General features: G+C 26.5%; 1 pseudogene across 1 annotated transcript in view; it reads left to right on the top strand.

The window, feature by feature from the left end:
• LOC147816956 (voltage-dependent calcium channel subunit alpha-2/delta-3-like) overlaps positions 1–20,174 on the top strand; it is a 63,178-nt pseudogene that overhangs the window by 24,422 nt on the left and 18,582 nt on the right. The window contains exons 3-13 of the transcript XR_015431410.1: positions 4,172–4,373; positions 7,318–7,448; positions 8,231–8,294; positions 9,829–9,977; positions 11,157–11,254; positions 12,178–12,267; positions 16,099–16,224; positions 16,352–16,424; positions 17,739–17,794; positions 18,941–19,024; positions 19,730–19,894. The product of XR_015431410.1 is annotated as a voltage-dependent calcium channel subunit alpha-2/delta-3-like (transcript). The remainder of the gene's footprint in view (positions 1–4,171; positions 4,374–7,317; positions 7,449–8,230; positions 8,295–9,828; positions 9,978–11,156; positions 11,255–12,177; positions 12,268–16,098; positions 16,225–16,351; positions 16,425–17,738; positions 17,795–18,940; positions 19,025–19,729; positions 19,895–20,174) is intronic.

Raw genomic sequence — 20,174 nt, 5'->3', positions numbered from 1 at the left:
AAGTGTGGACACTTTTTGAAAGTTTCATGTTTTTTAACTTTTTGTGCTTGTAGAATATATTAATTTTCACTTAAATACAAACGTTTATATATCAAATTGAAGGTAATTTAATGTAGAATTTAATAATAAATACAGTATTGCAATACCTGTATTACAAAAAAGGTTATGCAACAAATAGTCAGATCTATCTTAGATTTGCATTTTTTTTAAAGTGATACTTACACAATCAATACTTAGTAGGATAACCCTCATTTTTTAAGACAGCTTCACAGCGTTTTTTCATCGAGTGAACGAGTGTTTGGAGTTCATCTTTCGTAATCACATGGTGCCAAGAATCAATTATAGATTCAATAAGTTGTCTTTTATTGGATGGGCGTTTTTTTCGTACAAGAATTTTCAAACGTCGCCACAAATTTTCAATTTTATTGAGATCAGAGCTGTTTCCGGGCCATGATAATATATCTATGCCTTTATTTTGAAAGCATGCTTTGCATACTTTTGCTGTGTGGCATGGAGCTGAATCCTGCTGAAAAATAAATGGTGCGTTGTTGGGGAAGAGATCCCTGTTTGAAGGTATCAATTTTGGTTTCAGGGCAGTTTCGATGTATTTTTTGGCATTCAGGATGCCATCAATCACTTGAATTTGGCCCACACCATCTGCAGACATACATGCCCAAATCATGACATTTGTTGGATTTTTTGTAGTTGCTTCAATGCAATCATGATGAAGCGCTTAACCTACTCTACGTCACACGTATTTTCTACCATCACTTCCAGAGAGCGATATTTTACTCTCATTACTCCAGATTACTTGCTTCCATTGATTTTCTGACCATTTAATGTGTTCTTTTGCCGACTTAACTCGTTTTTTGCGTTGCTTTTGACTTAAATATGGTTTTTTCCTTGGAATTCTAGCTTGTAGTCCAAATCCTGATATCCTTCTTTTTATTGTTCTTGAACTTACTGCTATACCAGCTACATTCATTTCACATCTAATGGCATCTGATGACATTTTTCTATCTGGAAGGCATAGCCATTTAATTTTTTTATCGGTAGTAGCACTTGTGCATTTTTTTCGGCCTGTTATGGCAGCCTGAATGCCAAGAAATACATCGAAACTGTCCTGAAACCAAAATTGATACCTTCCATCAGGGATCTCTTCCCCTACAACGCACCATTTATTTTTCAGCAGGATTCAGCTCCATGCCACACAGCAAAAGTATGCAAAGCATGCTTTCAAAATAAAGGCATAGATATATTACCATGGCCGGGAAACAGCCCTGATCTCAATCCAATTGAAAATTTGTGTAGACGTTCGAAAATTTTTGTACGAAAAAAACGTCCATCCAATAAAAGACAACTTATTGAAGCTATTATTGATTCTTGGCACCATGTGATTACGAAAGATGAACTCCAAACACTCGTTCACTCGATAAAAAGACGATGTGAAGCTGTCTTAAAAAATAAGGGTTATCCTACTAAGTATTGATTGTGTAAGTATCACTTTAAAAAAATGCAAATCTAAAATAGATCTGACTATTTGTTGCATAACTTTTTTTGTAATACAGATATTGCAATACTGTATTTATTATTGAATTCTACATTAAATTACCTTCAATTTGATATATAAACGTTTGCATTTAAGTGAAAATTAATATATTCTACAAGCACACAAAGTTGAAAAACATGAAACTTTCAAAAAGTGTCCACACTTTTGGCCACCACTGTATATGTTTACAGTTTACAGAATTACAATTATTTTTCACTTGTATTTAATATGTACTTAGATCATTAAGAATAAATTTGTGTAAAATTTGGAGTATTTTACTTTCTTATGAAAATTTAACACTTTAAAGGAAAAGTAAGCTATTATAATACTATCAATCCTGAAAAGATATTATGTCCTTTATTTTAGTTACATGAAAAAGAAAGTTCTATTTATATTAAATTAGTACAATATTAAATTGACTATTTCAAATAGCTTAGACGATAATATAAAAGTTTTATAAAATATTTACAAGTTTGTAATTTTCTAATATAATATTTATTATTGCTGTAGTTCATTCAACTTTAGATCATTCAAGTTAGTAATAGTTACATTTTTCATTATTGTTCCATGATTATTTCGAATGTTTATTAGGCTTCTTTCTTGTTTCTTGTTTTAAACTTAAGCACATTATTATAAATTCATTGAAAAACTTATAAAAAAAAACATGTTAAGAAGTTAGTGTTCACTAACTTTAAATAAAATAAAAACTGATTATAAAGTTTAAATGTTAATTTTCAGCTGACTTATCATTATTTTATCTCCTATATACTTCTAAATGACCAATTTAAATTTATTAAAAAATTTTAAACTCCCTTTTATGGCATTTTAAGCATTAAAACTGCTAAGTATTTTTTTTTAATCATTTTAAAAGCTTTTAGAGAAATTAGAATGATTTTACTTTAAAAAAAATATTTAATTGAAATTAAAAAAGTATTTTCTGAATCTTAAAAACTTCTTTTTAAAAAAGGAAATGATGATTTTCTCAAGTTTATTTCCCCAGTCACTTTGGTTTTAGATTCTTGGATTAGGCTTCTTTGTATCTTGTTTCAAACTTAAGCACATTATTATAAATTCTTTGAAAACTTTATGAAAAAAAAACATGTTAAGAAGTTAGTTAAATAAAATAAAATAAATGTTAATTTTCAGCTGACTTACCATTATTTTATCTCCTATATACTTTTAAAAGACCAATTTAAATTTATTAAAAAATTTTAAACTCCCTTTTATGGCATTTTAAGCATTAAAACTGCTAAGTATTTTTTTTTTAATCATTTTAAAAGCTTTTAGAGAAATTAGAATGATTTTACTTTAAAAAAAATATTTAATTGAAATTAAAAAAGTATTTTCTGAATCTTAAAAACTTCTTTTTAAAAAAGGAAATGATGATTTTCTCAAGTTTATTTCCCCAGTCACTTTGGTTTTAGATTCTTGGATTAGGCTTCTTTGTATCTTGTTTCAAACTTAAGCACATTATTATAAATTCTTTGAAAACTTTATGAAAAAAAAAACATGTTAAGAAGTTAGTTAAATAAAATAAAATAAATGTTAATTTTCAGCTGACTTACCATTATTTTATCTCCTATATACTTTTAAAAGACCAATTTAAATTTATTAAAAAATTTTAAACTCCCTTTTATGGCATTTTAAGCATTAAAACTGCTAAGTATTTTTTTTTTTATCATTTTAAAAGCTTTTAGAAAAATTAGAATGATTTTACATTAAAAAAATATATATATTTAATTGTAAAAAAAAAAAAAAACATAAGCTGAGTGGGCTAATATTTTTATCTTGAAAGGATTTAAAGATTAGATCGGAAATGCCTAAAGGCATTGGTAGAAAATTGATGGTACTTTTTATATTAAAGTCCTTGTGTCTTTATTATGTAATTAAAATATCGGTTATAAGGAGCTTAATTTTTATACCATGCACATTTGGAACAAAAATGTTAAATAAAAAATATTTCTTGCATTGTCATATGTATGTATTATGATGCTTATGGATATTTTAATAGATAAATCTTTATTTGTGCTTCCTGAAATGAAAAAGCTTCTTTGTTTTATTTTAAAACATTTATTGTATGTTTCTTAAATGTTTCTATCTCTTTTTATTTTCATTAATATTATTTAAGCATTGTTATTCTACATTTAAAAAAAGTGTTGCTTTATTTAACATTAAATTCAATTTAAAGATGTTATTTATCAAGCATATATCTCTTTTAACAAACTTTTATTTCGACTTAGGAATGTCTCTGTTTTGCAGTAAAAAAAATATATCCCTCCTATCTTTTATCGGCCTTTGCAAAGCTTGTTCTCTAAATGTTTTGAGATTTACAAGTTAATTTTTAGCTGCTGATTTACATGTTTGAGGGAATTTTGAGTTAAGATTTTTTTTTTTTAATTTGACTTTATCTACCTGATATTTTTACTTTATTTTCCTGTTAACATATGTGATTAGTTTGATAAAATTTAAGAAGAAAAAAAGAAATCAAATTCGAGAGCTAAACACAGCATTTATGAAGGGTTCAAATGTTGTTTTTCCACACATTCTGTTTAATGATGCTTTCTTAAGTTTGTTAAATAAAAAACAAACCATATACAATAAAATAAATTTTTGTCATTTCAGCATGAATATTATAATGCTCGAATGGAAGAGAAAGAGGTTGAAGTAGAAAATAATGAAATTGATTCTAATGATGTAGTAACTAAAAGAAAGCCCAAAAAGAGTATTAGAGATCTAGATATGAAACCGCACAGAAGTTTTGCTAATTCTCCTGTAAATTTTAAACATAGCTCTGTTCATGTACCTACAAATGTTTATGATAAAGGTAATTTAAACATTCCGCATTTTTTAACTGAAGTTTTTTAAATAAATGTTGTTGTTTTTCCTACACATAATATTGTAGTCATCTCTACTTCATTTTACATGTAACTAATTATAAATAAAAAACATGTAACTTATATTAAAGAAGTAAAAATCATTAATAATAATTTTTATTTCTTAGATATAAACAGATTTTACTGCCTGTCCACCATTGGAAGACTATTTATTTTCAAACAACTTTTGTGACTGGAATGTCATTTTGCTAAACTATCCTCATTGGCACAAAGCTTTCTTACAGCTTATTATCATTTCTTTTATCTTCCTTTGGTTTTAGTTTTTACTAAGGATGTAATTAACGGATATGGGAGAATTTCGATCCTTTTGCGTAATATTCGGTTGGCATTGCCAAATATTCGGCAAAGTATTATCTAGAAATTTATTTTTCAATAAATGGTTTGTTTCTTTTTGGAAGAGGAAGGTTAATTTGAATAGATTTAATAAAGAATTATCTGAAATCGAATTTTTTACTAAACATTATTTAAAGATATTTTTACACATATTTGTAAGTTCAAATTAAGTTAATTAGTTAGTAAATGTTCTGAAAGACATATGGAAAAACGAAATGTGAAGAATCGCAACTAGATTACTTTATACTGAACCCATGAGCTTTGTAATGCAGATTTTTTTTTTTATTTATTTATTTGTTTACATTCAGGGAAATCAGTTTTGCTGTGTTTTAAAAATTTTGTGTCTTAAAAATTGAAAACTTTTTCTTAATTTTTCATTTTTGTCTTTTTTTTCTGTATTAACTATAGCAGAGCATTTTAACAGTGCATTTCCAATAGACTTAATTCTTTTATTGTCACTTTTTTCCTGTACAATAAGACAGATAACCAATGACATGGAAAACTATTATTCTCAACGTTAAAGTTATATTTCAGAATTAAGAAGAAAAAACATTTCTGCTTCTCTTTTGCTAACTTTCATTTTTATCGTCGTTTTTATTATTACAGCATTTTTTAAAGAGCATCTCTAATGAACGTTATTCTTTTATGGTCACTTTTTTGTAAAAAAGTTGAATCGAGATTTTTAGTATTAAATCTTTCATTCAAAAATTAGAAAAATTTTTGTTTTGACTTCTATCTAGCTTTTTCAAAAATATTTTTGTTTTTATTATGGCACGACAATTAAGAGTATTTCTATTAGTCTTTTAAACTTCATTTTTTCTTGAAAATAAGGTAATTGGAAAACTGAGATGCTTAGCTTTAAAATTTTCTTTCAAAAAGTCATCGATTTTTCTTTGAGAAATCATCGAATTTTATTTTTTCGGTTTCGCTTTTTTCTATAACCTTTTTTTATATGGGCGTTTTTATGATACTGGTGCTTTTTTAAAAACGTTTCTGATACAGTTTTTTTCTCTTTCAATGTGTTACAGATAATTTTTTCTGGAAAATATTATTTTTAGCATTAAAATTTTGTTTTAAAAATGAAGACAATATTTTTTTTCTATTTTTTTTTCAACTTTGCAATTTTAGTTTTTTTAATAGCTGTTAGATAGTTTTTTTTTATCTTAAATGTTTTTAATTATTTTAATATCTAATTATCTTTATTATCTTAAGCATTTTTATTGAAGTTTTTTTTCCTTTACCCCATACTAATAATACGGCTAAATATTTTATTTTATAACCGTCGTTGAACAGCCGACCCAATTTAATGGGTTTACGACTACTAATGTTCAACTCTGTAGCCTTGTAATTTTGAACCAATCCAGAAGACAAGGAAACTCCTGGATCAGTACCCCCAGAGGTATTGATTTGTTATGGGAACATAGAGAACTTTGAGACTCGACAGATTTAACGTGCATCAGTCACCATTTACTACACGGGTACAAACTTATTTATGTATAAAAACTATCATTTATTAATAATTTTAAAAAAAGGTTACTATTTGGGCGTCGAATATTCGGTATTTGGCCAATATTTTTGCCCGAGCATTTAGTATTCTGCCAAATCACTATTCATTACATCCTTAGTTTTTACATAATCACTACTTTAATTAAATGACTTTAATTAAACGTCTTTTGACTTTCAATTAGCTTATTCTTGTTATAGTAAAGACTGTTGTCATATTGTATTTATTTACCAATTGAACTTACTCAAAAAATTTTGCTACCAATTGTAATGGTATGTTACTGGTACTTTTGAATTTAAAATCATTTAAACTAAGCTACCTGTGCTCTACTATAATTTAACTTTCAATAATCTTCAAATGGTGGTAGAGAGATTACTTTTGTCGTAATTCGTTACTTACTTGAAAACTTCTACCTCCAATTAAAGTGGTACTTTATTGGTATTTATAAATTAAAAAATAAAAAACTTTTAAACTTCCTTTAAAATTATTTATTCATACCATGATTTAACTTTCATCTGTCTTCTTGGGTACAACGGGCTGTATATTTCTGCCTTATTTTCTTTATACCCTAATTAAATTTTCACAATCTTTTTCTACTAATTTACTACCTAAGGAATAAAAAATTATAACCAAGTTTTTATCAAAACCTGATTAACTTAAGAAACATTTTTGTCCTATGACTCTATAATAAATAGTAAATGTAAAAAAATACTTTATTATTTCTTTTGTTATAATCTGCAAATTTCCACTTTCACTTAGTTATCTTCAAATGGTTGGACTTGAATAGCCATAAATATTAAAATGTTACTTCTTGATTAGTTTGCAATTTTTATTTTATTAAACAAAATTATCTCTTTTTTTTTAAGCTGTGTCTTTTTCAATTTATTTGATTTTTGAAGAATGTTTTAACTATTTTTAAAGCTTCTCAAAAGCTCCTTCTTTTGGAATTTTTTATTTATCTATTTTATTCATAGTAGTTAGAACTATTTTTTTTTTTTTAGTGGATATTTTTTTTACATTGCTATTTTCATATTTAGATCCCAAGGTTCTCAACTCCATAAATGGTCAGAATATCTCACTCCTGCATTTCGAAATAATCTTGCCGTTGATCCATTCCTTAATTTGCAATATTTTGGGAGTAATACTGGTTTTTTATGCACATTTCCTGGTAAGGAAAAATTTATGGTCATTTTTTTTAATAAATAAGACTTATTCTTGTTGGGGGGGAAAATATGTAATGTTAACTTTTAGCCAGTTAGGTTTCTGAAAATATGATTTAAAACCTAGCAATAAACTTAGACTTTAAAATAACTATTGTGTGTAAAGCAAAACAATTCCCTTCTCTTATTGGTATTAATTTTTTTTTCATATGTGTGTGTATATGTGATTAAAAAGTAAATTTCCCCTAAAATTGTCCCTAAATATTTTACTACTATCATATTATATTGATTTTGCATTAAAAAATAGCTGCAATTAGCTATTGTTGATTAAATAAATGCTGAAACTGCAACTGTCATCAATTCAGAAGACCATGACAAATTATTTTGTTGGATACTTTTTTTTAAGTGCAGAAGCATTTAACTATAGTTATAATTGATGTATTCCTAGTTTAAAAATGGAAATAGTAAACTTGTAAAATTGACCATATTAGTCTCTGATAACTTATATCTAATAATGTCACTTCATGTTTTTTAAATTATCTAATTTTTTTGTGTTTCTTTTATACAAATTATTTTAAATTAATTATACTCAAATGTAATTAATAAGTGCTTTATATTAGTTAACTAGCTTTTGAGTAATACTGTTTTAATTTATCTTTATTTCAGATCCAATCTCTGCAATATAAAAAATTTAAAAAAATCATAAATTTTTCCATTTTGTTAGGCAATTAATTATTGTTACTATTTTTAAGCTATCTTCAGTTTCAAAATTTTTTCTTCATTTTTACAGCCACTACTTGGGTGAAAGAAGGCAGGGAAAAGCCAGACATTTATGATTGCCGAACTCGCTCTTGGTGAGATTTAAAATTTTGATGAGAAATCTAAATATGTATTTTTACAGGGTTCCCAGAGGTCTTAATTTTAATAAGTGGTGACAAAAATTAAATAATGTCACTTAATAATGGTGTTACTTTATTTAATTATTCTCATAGCATCATTATAAGTTATTTTACATTTCCCATGTTTCAACCTTTAGTATTATGCTTCATGGATGGGACATAGTCATCATTCCTTCCATGAAGCATATTAGTATAGCACTATATATGAATATTAATATAGGGCAATACCATCCTTTATATCTTTGCAGTCTTCAGATGTATAAAACTTTAACCTAGTTTAATAAAATCAAGCAGTTCTACTAATATTTACTAACCTTTAGAAATGTAATTTTTTTTAAAAAAAAGAATTAAAACATGGCTTTTACAGTTTTTACATATCGTAACGTCTGGTTTTTGTTTTTTTTTTTTTTTTTTAAACTTATGAAAGATACTATAGATTGTAGTAAATATAAATGATACTAAGAATTGATTTAACAAAAATTACTCAAACTGCTTTTTTTCTAAACTGAGCTGTATGGTTTTAAAATCCTCAAATCTGATATTTGTATATCGTGAAATTACCCTATTGCAACTAACTATAAGAGAAATGCATTAGTTCGTGAAAAAAATGAAAAGGTTTACAAAACTGTAGATTGTAATAAGGTATTCGTCGACCACAATTTTCTATTTTTTTCATGAAACTGATATATATATGTATAATTGGAAGAAACCTAATATTTCAAGTATAACTATTTAGATTGCAGATCAAAATGTGTAAAATTTAGGAAGTTTTCCTCAAATGCATTAGCAATTCCTCATATGCAACACACATGCAAATGTATCTTACAGGGAGTGCCAACTTAAATTTTTCAGTTTTAGTTTGCAACCGACTTAATATCAGTTTGATTCACATTTAACGTATGTTATCTGTCTTTGTTTTAAAGATTAAGTTTCTTTACCTTCATGCAGATATCTATTGCTTTTCGCTATTTAAAAGTTCTTTAAATAAGTAAGATAGTGTTAATTAAACATATTTTGTGCATTTATATAAATGTGTGTATATATATAAATTTTGTTTGTGAATCAGCCTCTCACACTGCCTTTTTTTATGCTATTGTATTGATATATTTTGTTTTTGTTATATTAATGTAATATTAGAAAGCACTAGGTTTGCAGCTATAATTGTTTGAGCTTATTGCTAGATTATATCTTTTTATTGTTAAATTTAAATTTACTTTTTTAATTTTCAATAATTTTTACTTTTTTTAATTTACAATAGTTTTTTCTTTTTTTCCTTAAAATTCTCCCTTTTTTTGTTTGTTTCCTTGTTCTCTTTGTGTTTTTAACCTACATTATGGGTTCTATGTACTTGCAGCTTATGCACAGTTAATAAAATCTTAATTTTTCTTTCAAACTTTCTCTTTTCTTTTATTTGTCTCTTATGTATATATATATATATTCAAGTTGACTGTATCCTCTGTTTTCTGATATATTTACTTTGTATTTTCAGGTATGTAAAAGCTGCAGTCTCAGCAAAAGACATAGTTATACTTGTTGATAGTAGTGGATCTATGACAGGAATAAGAAAAGAAATAGCAAGGAATGTTGTGGCTGATATTCTTTTAACATTAACAGAAGATGGTTTTGTCACTATTCTTGGTGTAAGACAACTTTGTATATTAATTAGAATTATTAAAAAGTTTATTTCTAGATTTCATTTAATCTTTGTTAATAACTTTTAATCCAAAAATGTACTAATGATAAGTAATGGATCATCTAGAATAATTACTGCGACTAAAAATATATAAAGATTCCAAAAATGCTTTATAAGTTTTTGCTCATTTGTCTAAATTTATTTTTATCATTTTCTGCGATATTTGAAGCATTTATTCTATTATCATAAATGTCTATTATGCTTTAAAAAATAAGTGCTTGTTACTTATATTGTCAATTTTAAACTTGTCTACTATTTTCTGTTATTGCTATCGGTTCATAAATTTATCTTTATTGTTTAAATTATTTTCATTATGCAAACTAGAAAATTAAGAAAAATAAGAATTGTTCCTAAAGTTTTGATTATAATGAATGATAACTATGTTCATCCAGTGTTTTCATGGCAGAGAAAAAATGGGTGAGAATTTCTCACCCTTTCTCAAAAACAGGGTGAGATTTCAAAAAGTTAAGTGAGATTTCTAAAAATTAAAAAACAAAAACGTAAAGAGACATGAAAAAAATCATTTCTTTAATTATAATACATTTTTAATATCTTCTAATTTTTAAAGCATTGAATATTTTTGCTGCATCATCATATGGAAAATGTTCTATATCTACTTTTTCATCAGCTATTCTAATTAGGTAACTCAAATGCGTATTTGTTTCGTTTTGATCGTTTCTACCCACATTTGTTTCATTTTCATTTGTCCGTTTCGGAGTAGAAGATATTGCCTTTACAAGGTATTTGTCCATCTTGCATTAATGCGCAAAAAATTTGAACGTCTTACATGAAGAAACCTTACCTACAGTAAACACGTGGTTGAAGAGAAATGCGTTCTGAAAGAGGTTCGGAGGGATGGTGTTCTGTAGTTCTTAAAGACTCCGAACAATACTGGTAAACAGGGAAGCTAGATAATGGGCCAGATGTTGAAAATAATGAAAGATCCAGGAAGAAAAGTGAAACGGATTTCATTCTAATTGGCGCAATGAGAAATTTTTTTCAAAATGCGAGAAATTCGCGAATTTTGAAATTGGTTTATAGAATGCGCGAATTTCTCGCGGTAATCATTTTTTAATGCGAGAAAAGAAAAAAATATGCGAGATTCTCGCGTTCTCGCGCTGTAGTGAAAACCCTGGTTCATCCCTTGTTTTCGGACGAAGTCACTCCTGTTGTTCCTTGCTTTGAAAATGCTTTGGTCCAAGCAAATGAAGAAAATATACGAGTATGAGAGTTAAATTATTTACATGAAATTTATTTGTATATTTCAATTATAAATCTGTCTATTTTTTTTAATGAATAATGTTTCGAAACTGTTTGTATGTTTTTTAACTGTTCACATTTTATGTATTTATCATTTCATTAGTCAATTTTTTAGCACGTCAAAAAAAAGTTTTTTGCTTTAGCAGAAGTTCTTATAAATTTCTGTTTCATGAAAGATATTTGGATCTATCTTTCATTAAAATTCAATGTATAATGTAATTTTTATTCCACAGCTTATTCATTTATCTGATTTAACTTATTTCAAATCTTTATACACAATTAAATAAATAAAATGCGGTGTTTGATATATGAATTTAAAATCAAAATTTCAAACCAAATATTCAGAGAGCATTTCTAACTAAAACACCACTATATTCTCTACTTTTTTTCTCTATTTAACATATTTTCTATTGTACAATTCAATCAGTTGTATAATTTAGCATATTGTTACCTTATATTTATAAATTATCCTATTTTAACTAAAACTATCCTGTCTATGAAGATAGTCTTAGCTGTCTGTGTAAGATAAGATAGTAGTAATTTGCTGTTAATTAATTGGATGGCTGGGACTTCTCAACTAAACTACAATTCACATCTCAATCTTAGTTGAATATTTTTTGGGATTGTGATTGCTTTGAAATTCTTGATCATTTGAGTGCTCAACTGTTCAATTTCTTCATTTAAAAATGTTATGAAGAAGAATTTTTTTTAATTAAATTCATAACAATAAGACATGTGTCACTTTTTTGAAGAACAAAAATTTAGTCTTAAATTTTTCTTTCAAATTGGTTTTCTCTTAATGCATGTTATGTCATGAAGTTAAACAATATTTATGTATTTATTTTTTGTGATACATACCATAATTTTAAATATCATACTTTTTAGAAATTTATGAAGCATATGAAAAAAATGGAGACAGCAAATATAGCAAATTTTACATTGAGCTTGATAACAGCCTTTGAAGTTCTCCAAAAAGTAAGTTTCATATGTTTTAAAATTAAATAATATTATCATTTGCTTGCTGAAATTATCATTGAAACTAATATTTTGTGCAGTGATTGATTTGTAATTTTTTTCCCTCTGAAAACAGATATAAACATGAAATATCTGTTTTCAATGGTTGTGAATCTATCAATTCTATAATGAATAAGTGATAAAATATTTCAATTTTATAATACTGTGATATAATAAATGATATTTTTCCTGAAATTTTTAGCATATTTTCTGTGTGTTTTCTTCTGATCAGAACAATAAATATGTAACTCATATTACTTTTACAAAAACCTCTAAAAAGTTTGATGGAAATTTATGAAAATTGATATTTTAAAAATTAGTGTATCTTTTAGCCTCAATAGTATTATTTCACTCTCTGTTTTATCTTTTTTGTCCATTTAATTCTCCTTGTTTTAACCTAACAGCCTAACATTCTCCGTTCACAAATATATATGACTAAAATTTCATCTATCCCTTTTAACTGTCAATTCTAAACTCCAATCAACATAAGACATAGTTTAATTCCTATCAAACTAGTTTCTCACTGCTAGAAATCGTGAAATTAATGCCATGCAAAATAGTGTATCATGAGAAACTTTATTCTCAAATTTTCACGGTGATAAAAAGTTGTCCCTGTGGTTTTTAATTTATCAACAAAAAAATTTTTTATCTCTAAAAATATTACTTATATAATCTATTATATATAATTCTCTTACGTGGCTCCCAAATTTTGGCTGTATTTCTTTTCCGCTGGTTGCAACGTTTGCTTTATTTTGTTTACGTTTTGAAAACACCAATGCATTCTGCCTTTTAATGATGTGTTTCTGATCTAATATATATAATTCTCTTACGTGGCTCCCAAATTTTGGCTGAAGTACTTTGTACAACTAAATAAATTTCTTTTCGCAACACTTAAATATTTACTTTATTTTCTTCATATATCTATTTTCTTCATAATTCTGTTAGGTTAAAAAACATTTCGCTAAAAAAATAACGAATTCTAAAAGAAATAAAAATAAACAAGTTAAAAAATAAAAATGCTGTTGCCAGCCATAGAATTTTTTGAAAGTTAACTTAGCAACATAAATCAAAATGACATAGAAGCACAACTAGATCAAAATTATGATACCTGAGCGCTTGACGTAACAAATCCTTCAATTCTATAAGTGTTGTATCGCCAAATGCCCAAATTAACAATTGTGTTTTTAAAGAAATTCTATAAAGTTTTAAATAAACAACCTACTTCTACAACTGCTTCTTGAAGAACTTGGCTCATTGATTAAAAATATTGTTTTAATTTTGCAATACTAACTTTACTTCTACTTTCATTATTGCTATGACCCTCTTTCATTACATTTTACAACCTCATGCTAAATTTGAGGACTTTAAGTTGTTTTGTGGTTGAATACTGACGTTTAGAAATGTACATAAAAAAGTAATATTTAAAGGTTAAGAGTTGCCTCAGAAAAATTTGAATTGTTGACATTGAATTTAACAATGGAAGCAATCGTTTTTGTTAAAAATTTAATTGTATTGTTGACATCAAAACTAAAAATATTGTGTTTCAACTTAACAATACTACCTTAATTTATACTTTAGAATTGCCTCGGAGAAATTTGAATTGTTAGAAATGACTTAAACAAAAAGTTTTATTTTTACTGACAAATACTATATTATAATTTTAACTTTTTCTATGACTATACTCATTTTCTTATTCTTTTCTTTGTTTTTTATACATTTTATATTTTTGTGATAAAATAAAAAACTTATAGTTGTTCTGCTTCTGAACACTGATGAAAACACAAAATGATGGGCTTCATCAACAATCAAAAATATCTACATTTATTTCACAAATTCCATATTAATAGGGTGGCGCCCTTCAGAGAATAAAAAATACAAAATTATCTTCATCAAAGCCAATGCTTTACATCCGGCGTTCAGTGGCAGACTACTATTTCATATTGTTTTACAACACATGGCTTTAGCCCTCTGGTGGGAAAGACTTTGAAACAAAACTTACAACAGTTACTTTTCTCAACAACTGAAATTTAGAATAGTGTGATTAAGAAAAATATGTGAACTGCTTGGATTTTTAAAATAATATTGAAATGTACAGGTTTAGAACTTTCTACAGTGAAAAGTTTTCGAAACTTCAGTATTAAAAAAAGTATGCAAAAGCTAGACGTTAAGAACGTATCCAATGAGCGAGCATTGGATTGCGAAGCAATCCGAAATGAACTACGAAAGCAGTTCCGGGGGTTGGCGAGCGCCAGCGAGCAGGGGGCGAAGCCTCCTAGTCATAAATATAAGACAAATTTTAGTCATCTAATTTAAAAATAATAATAATAAGTCATTTATGAAATGCAATGTTTAAGTTTCTTGGAATTGTTATGAAAACCTCAATCTAACAATTATAGTTTTCAAATATATTCCAAATTTTAAATATATTTTATTCATCGATATTTTGTTCTGACATTTTCACTCTAAACTTTGTTTTTGAACTTATATACATATTTGAGCTTAAAAACTAAAATGTGTTGTATATTTAGATTTCTTAAACATTAAAAGTTTGTTTTTTTTAAAGAATAAACTTAAGACTCATTCCACAATAACTAAATGTTTTTGAATTTGACTAAAAAAATTCTTGTGAATATGTGAGTATAGAGATCAATATTTAAAATTTAGAATTTCAAAAAAAGTTTTGAAAAAATTTTTTTTATACTATACTTGGAAAATTTTACAGTTGAGAGAAGATTTTATTCGAAGCTGACTAAAATGCCTAGATGGTGTTTAAAAAAATCCATTCTGAAGTTGTTTTAGTATATTGCGTACTATTGTTTCTGATGAAATGACCATGCTATTAGGAAAAATGGTAGTTTGTGGAATTTGGAGGAATTGGATTTGAAATATACAAAAATATCAAGAATCTGTTTATTAGACATCTTTTTTTAATGATATAATTTAATCATTTAGAAAATAATATTCTATATTTTGTTTTTTTACAAACCACATAATTACAGAAATTTGAGTGTTTTCAAAATATTTAGCATGTTTTTCCCCAAAGCTGTGAAATCTGCAATCAAATAATATAGAAAATAATTAATAAGTTAGCGAAACCTGTTTACTTTCTCCAAATGTTTCCTTGTGTTAAGGATCTGTTCTACCAAAACAACTTAATTGTAACCGTCTGTTTACAAGCTTTCTCTTTACCTAAATTTAATCCACTGTAACACCTCAACTCCAGTGATCCATAAGGCACTACTAAGAAATCTAATCATGTATGTTACATAATATATTAAATTTCAGCACTAAAAAACTTATTATAGTCGCCTTGACAACAAAAGAATAGGAGCAACCATATTTAGAAATTTAACTTAATTGATATGTTCATGTTGTGAAGAGAAGTGTATTTACTGAGTGTTTGGACTGTTTTTGTGTGGAAAAGAAAAATATGTTTATTGTTTTGTACGTATAATGTGAGAGGCCATAGTAAGATTAGATATTAATTATTAGCAGCCTTGCATTAACAGAGTGGATTTGGATGTTGTAAATAATGGTATTATGGCTTTGAATTTGTTTTGTGCGAATTTTATGATTATTGAATAATTGCTAGCAACTTCACATGTATCATGATATCTAATTTACTTTACATTACAAAAAATTTGACTCCAGGAATGCACTATTTTTTTAATGTATTTTTGCATCAACTTTGGTATTGTTAACAGGAACGGATATTTTATCATCATCAAAATATTTTTGTTTTTCAATTGTTTTCAATCAAAACTAAAAATAAATTTTACTTTATTGTTGCAGTACAATCGATCTGGATTGGGTACTCAATGTAATCAAGCCATTATGATAATTACCGATGGAGCTCCTAATACATTTGAAGACATATTTAGGAGTTACAATTACCCAAATTTACCTGTAAGTTTTCTTGTCATTATAAGACAGCAGTTATCATTTTAAATATAATTTTTTTTTATAATTTTATTAAATGGAAGCAATCTTGCTTAATTTTTCTACTAATTTATAGGTTAGTTGTTAGTATGTAAATACCAATTAGGTATTTACATACCTAATTGGTAAGGAAGTTACTGAATCACATGAAGTAAATTGGATGGCCTGTGCAAATAAAGGTTTGTCTTCTTTTTTTTTATACATTTTTTTTTTGAACTATGTTAGTACTTGGTTTTATCCAACCTAGTCAAATAACATCAGGTTTGCATTGAAATTATGCTTGATTATAGTATTAAATTTTTACACAATCACCTTGTACACTGCTAAGCAAAAAACTTGAAAATTGAGGAACATAAGTAATTATGAATTTCATATGTTTGTAACTTTTATTAAATTATGTGTAACTGACCTAACAGAAATCATAAATAAAACTTTAATCCTACTTCTCTGCATTGGTACAAGCTTCATGTGTCCATTATTTACATTTGGGACTCTGTATCTAACCTTCCTATGATTTTAACTTGGTCTAGCATGTAACTTATAGCCTTTTGTACTACTTGATTTTGTCCAACTGACTAAATCTCAGTTTTATTCTACAGTGCCATTTAACAGAAAGGGAGAGTTATATTATTTTAAACTTGATGCGAAATCTGCTTAAATAATTGCTAAAAAAAGGCATTATCAGATGATTTTACTGAAAATAAATCTTTAAAGAACAAAAAACTACAAAGTAATATTGATGATGTAAAAATTAAAACTTTTATGATAAATATTTCGAATAATTACTATTGACAGAGAAATAGTCTGCACTCTCTTTCATTCATCTCTGAATAAAATGATGAATACCTACTTCTAATTTCATGTCATATCTGATAAATGTCAGCAGTAATTTAATCAAAACTGACTGCTCCCTATTTTATTCCTCTTCCCAATTTTGCCCATCTCTCCTATATACAAAAAATTAGTGATCACGGAGATATTCATTCTCGTAGAAATAATTATTTTCTGAATTTTGAAATAAGTAGCATTAAGAGAACACTGAAATATAATGCAAGTTGTTTTATAGTAATCAATAAATAAAAACTGGAGAACAAATTTTATTTTTTGTCAAAACTAGACTCAGAAAACTTAAGAAATTTAATTGTCACATTGTGTGCTGTCAGATTTTTATTCCTCCTCCTTTTAGTGATTCAAATACCTGTCTAGATATCAATGTTGTTGAAATTTCCATTGCCTATTATGATATTTTGACTGTGGCTTCATTTTGTAATTTATAATAGAATCAATGCAAATGTCTAGTTGCTTTAGTACAAAAATTTTTTTACTCTGGATTGGTTTTAATATAAACATGGCTTTGTGATTATTTAACTTAAATCCAAATTTTCTGAACAAAAATTCATTTTTTTTTCAGTTTTTCATTTTATTCATTATGTATGTGTATGATTTTTAGTCTTCCACTCTCAAGGGCCGTAATATATTTTACTGTTTTCCAGGTTTTTATACACACATGGCTACACTTTCTGAGGTTCGGGATAAAGTTTAGATCTGTGTATATTTTTTATGCAAACTTTTTTAGTCTTTAGATTATTTGGTTCAATGGTCATTTTTTTACTAAAAAATGTATCACTGGTTGTCCTATATTTGTATTGCATAAAATATTTGTAAAAGGAAATAACCTTGCATTATTGTAATCTATGACAAAAGTTTTCTACCATTGGAATGACAAGGTTTATGTCCCTCAGAAAAAACCTGAGAAACTCAGGGGGTATAAATTTGCTTTTTAAAACCTGCAGGAGATAGAAACTGGTTACAAAAACCAGCAAAAATTGAAAATTCAGGAAAGTTTGTAAACAACTTTTTTCAATGAAAAGTAACAATTTTGTATTAAACCTCCTTTTCACAAAATTTGTAATTTTATAACACAAATTCTTCACTTCTATTGACATAACAATTTTAGGTTTTGAAAATATCTTTTATTTTAATTTAATAAAAAAAATATTAACTGTATTATTTAAATTAGTTTTTTAAAGATGCAATATTACTTTAAGAAGGAATTTGATTTATTTTTTGAATTAAAAATAAAAGTTTTTAATTTTTTGTGATTAGGAGCTTCTTTGGAGGTGATTAGGGCTTATTCAAATATTATGAAACCATGTTTTAGACTAACCCTCCCCCTTGTCAAATAACAGTTTATTGTTTCAGGATTACTTATGAAAAATCTGGTTTTACATGCATGAGAAAAATATGTGAGAAAATAAGTATTTTTATTATTTGTGCAATATAGTACATGAATCATGCTTAAAAAAATTACCTATTTGGGTGTGATTAATTGGAACTCGCTAAAAACATAAAATTTTCTCATATGCACCAATTCATAGTCTTTGATTCTAAACCGGAATAAAATTTAAAACAAATGTGCGTGAGATGAGGTGAATATTTTTGATAAGAATTTAATGGTTAATATTTCTTAAAATTAAGACTGCAATGTAATCTCTTTTTTTATTATATTCTACAATTTTGTTAAAAATCATGTAATGATTTTTGAAAGACTCATAAAAGCTTTTTTTTGTCACTCGTATCTTTTTCTGTTATCAACATTTGAAATGTATAAATCTTTTTAAAAATATTTTACCAAAATTTTGGGACAAATTTTGTCGGGTATCAATTTAATGAATTTCTATTCTTACTGTTTCAGAAATATGTGCCAGTTATGAGCAGGCCTGTTGTTTTGTCTGGTACATGACCATTTGTATGGACATCTGTCTATGCAGATGTGCCGGTGAGTTGTTAATTTAATCCTTTTTAGTATTTAAATCTAAATTTTTTACGTACATGTCTGTTTCTATAACGCAGATGTTTTTATCAATATATTTAATATGAACTATAATTAATAATTGAATAAATGTTTCTTAATGTCTCATATTTTGGGAATATCCAATATATGAATAATGAATGTCCTCTATATATTGTAATACAAATATAATTTAAGAAGTTTTACTTCACTATCTTTTATTATTATTATTATTAAATTAATAATTTTTTATTTAAAGTTCATAAGTTAAATATTTCCACAAGCGTTTGACATATTTTTACATTTTTCTGCTATAAAAATTTATTAAAATAATAGTATTTGAGCATGTATCGGAACATCGTTTTTAAGTAATAAGCTAATAAACTCAGCTATATCATTTTAGCCGCAATTTTTATACCACTTCAGCTATACTATTTTAAAACTTGCATGTTTTTTGGATTTCTTTTAAAGCTTTAAGGATCTTAAAAATCATTTTTAAACCTAAATTATTTTATGCATAATGCTTCATGATTAATACTTTTACACTATGCACTAATCTATTTTTTCATTGTTAATTTTGATGAAATTTTATTTGAGTTCTTATTACTATTATTATAAATTAGAGCCAATCTAATTTTCAAAAATAGTACTTGGTATAATTTCTTATATTTACTGCTTTTAAACAAAATTCAGGCAACTGACCTCAACCTAGCAGAATGGAAGGATAGAGAATTTAAACAAATTCGTATCAAGCTAAATCAAATGCGAATTCAGCAGTGGCATTCTGCCCAAGAAGATGAAGATTATGCTGATCCTGATAGTACACCTGAGCCCGAACACGAAACAAAAGAGATTAGGGTTTGTTTTTTGTTCTAAAGTTAATGACCCTATGTTTTGCTTGATTCCCAATTCAAATCCTGACGTTTGTTGTTTCTAGTAAATTACTGAACAAGCAAATGACTCCAAATTCCATGAATCCATACCCTGTAATTTCAAAGTTTGCCTTAACATTCACTGATTCACTTTAGGGTCTTGAAGAAAACCTTTAATCTGATTTAGACTGATGAATTAATTTTAAAAAATTAACTATAGCGAAGGAAATTGTGTTTTTTAATAAAAATTATGAAAAACAAAATTA

Source organism: Parasteatoda tepidariorum, chromosome 1 (assembly GCF_982258835.1).
Source record: "Parasteatoda tepidariorum strain Cologne lab strain chromosome 1, Ptep-v5.0, whole genome shotgun sequence".
Classification (NCBI taxonomy): domain Eukaryota; kingdom Metazoa; phylum Arthropoda; class Arachnida; order Araneae; family Theridiidae; genus Parasteatoda; species Parasteatoda tepidariorum.
The sequence above is the reverse complement of the archived record's forward strand: the minus strand, read 5'-3'. Positions and strand labels throughout refer to the sequence as shown.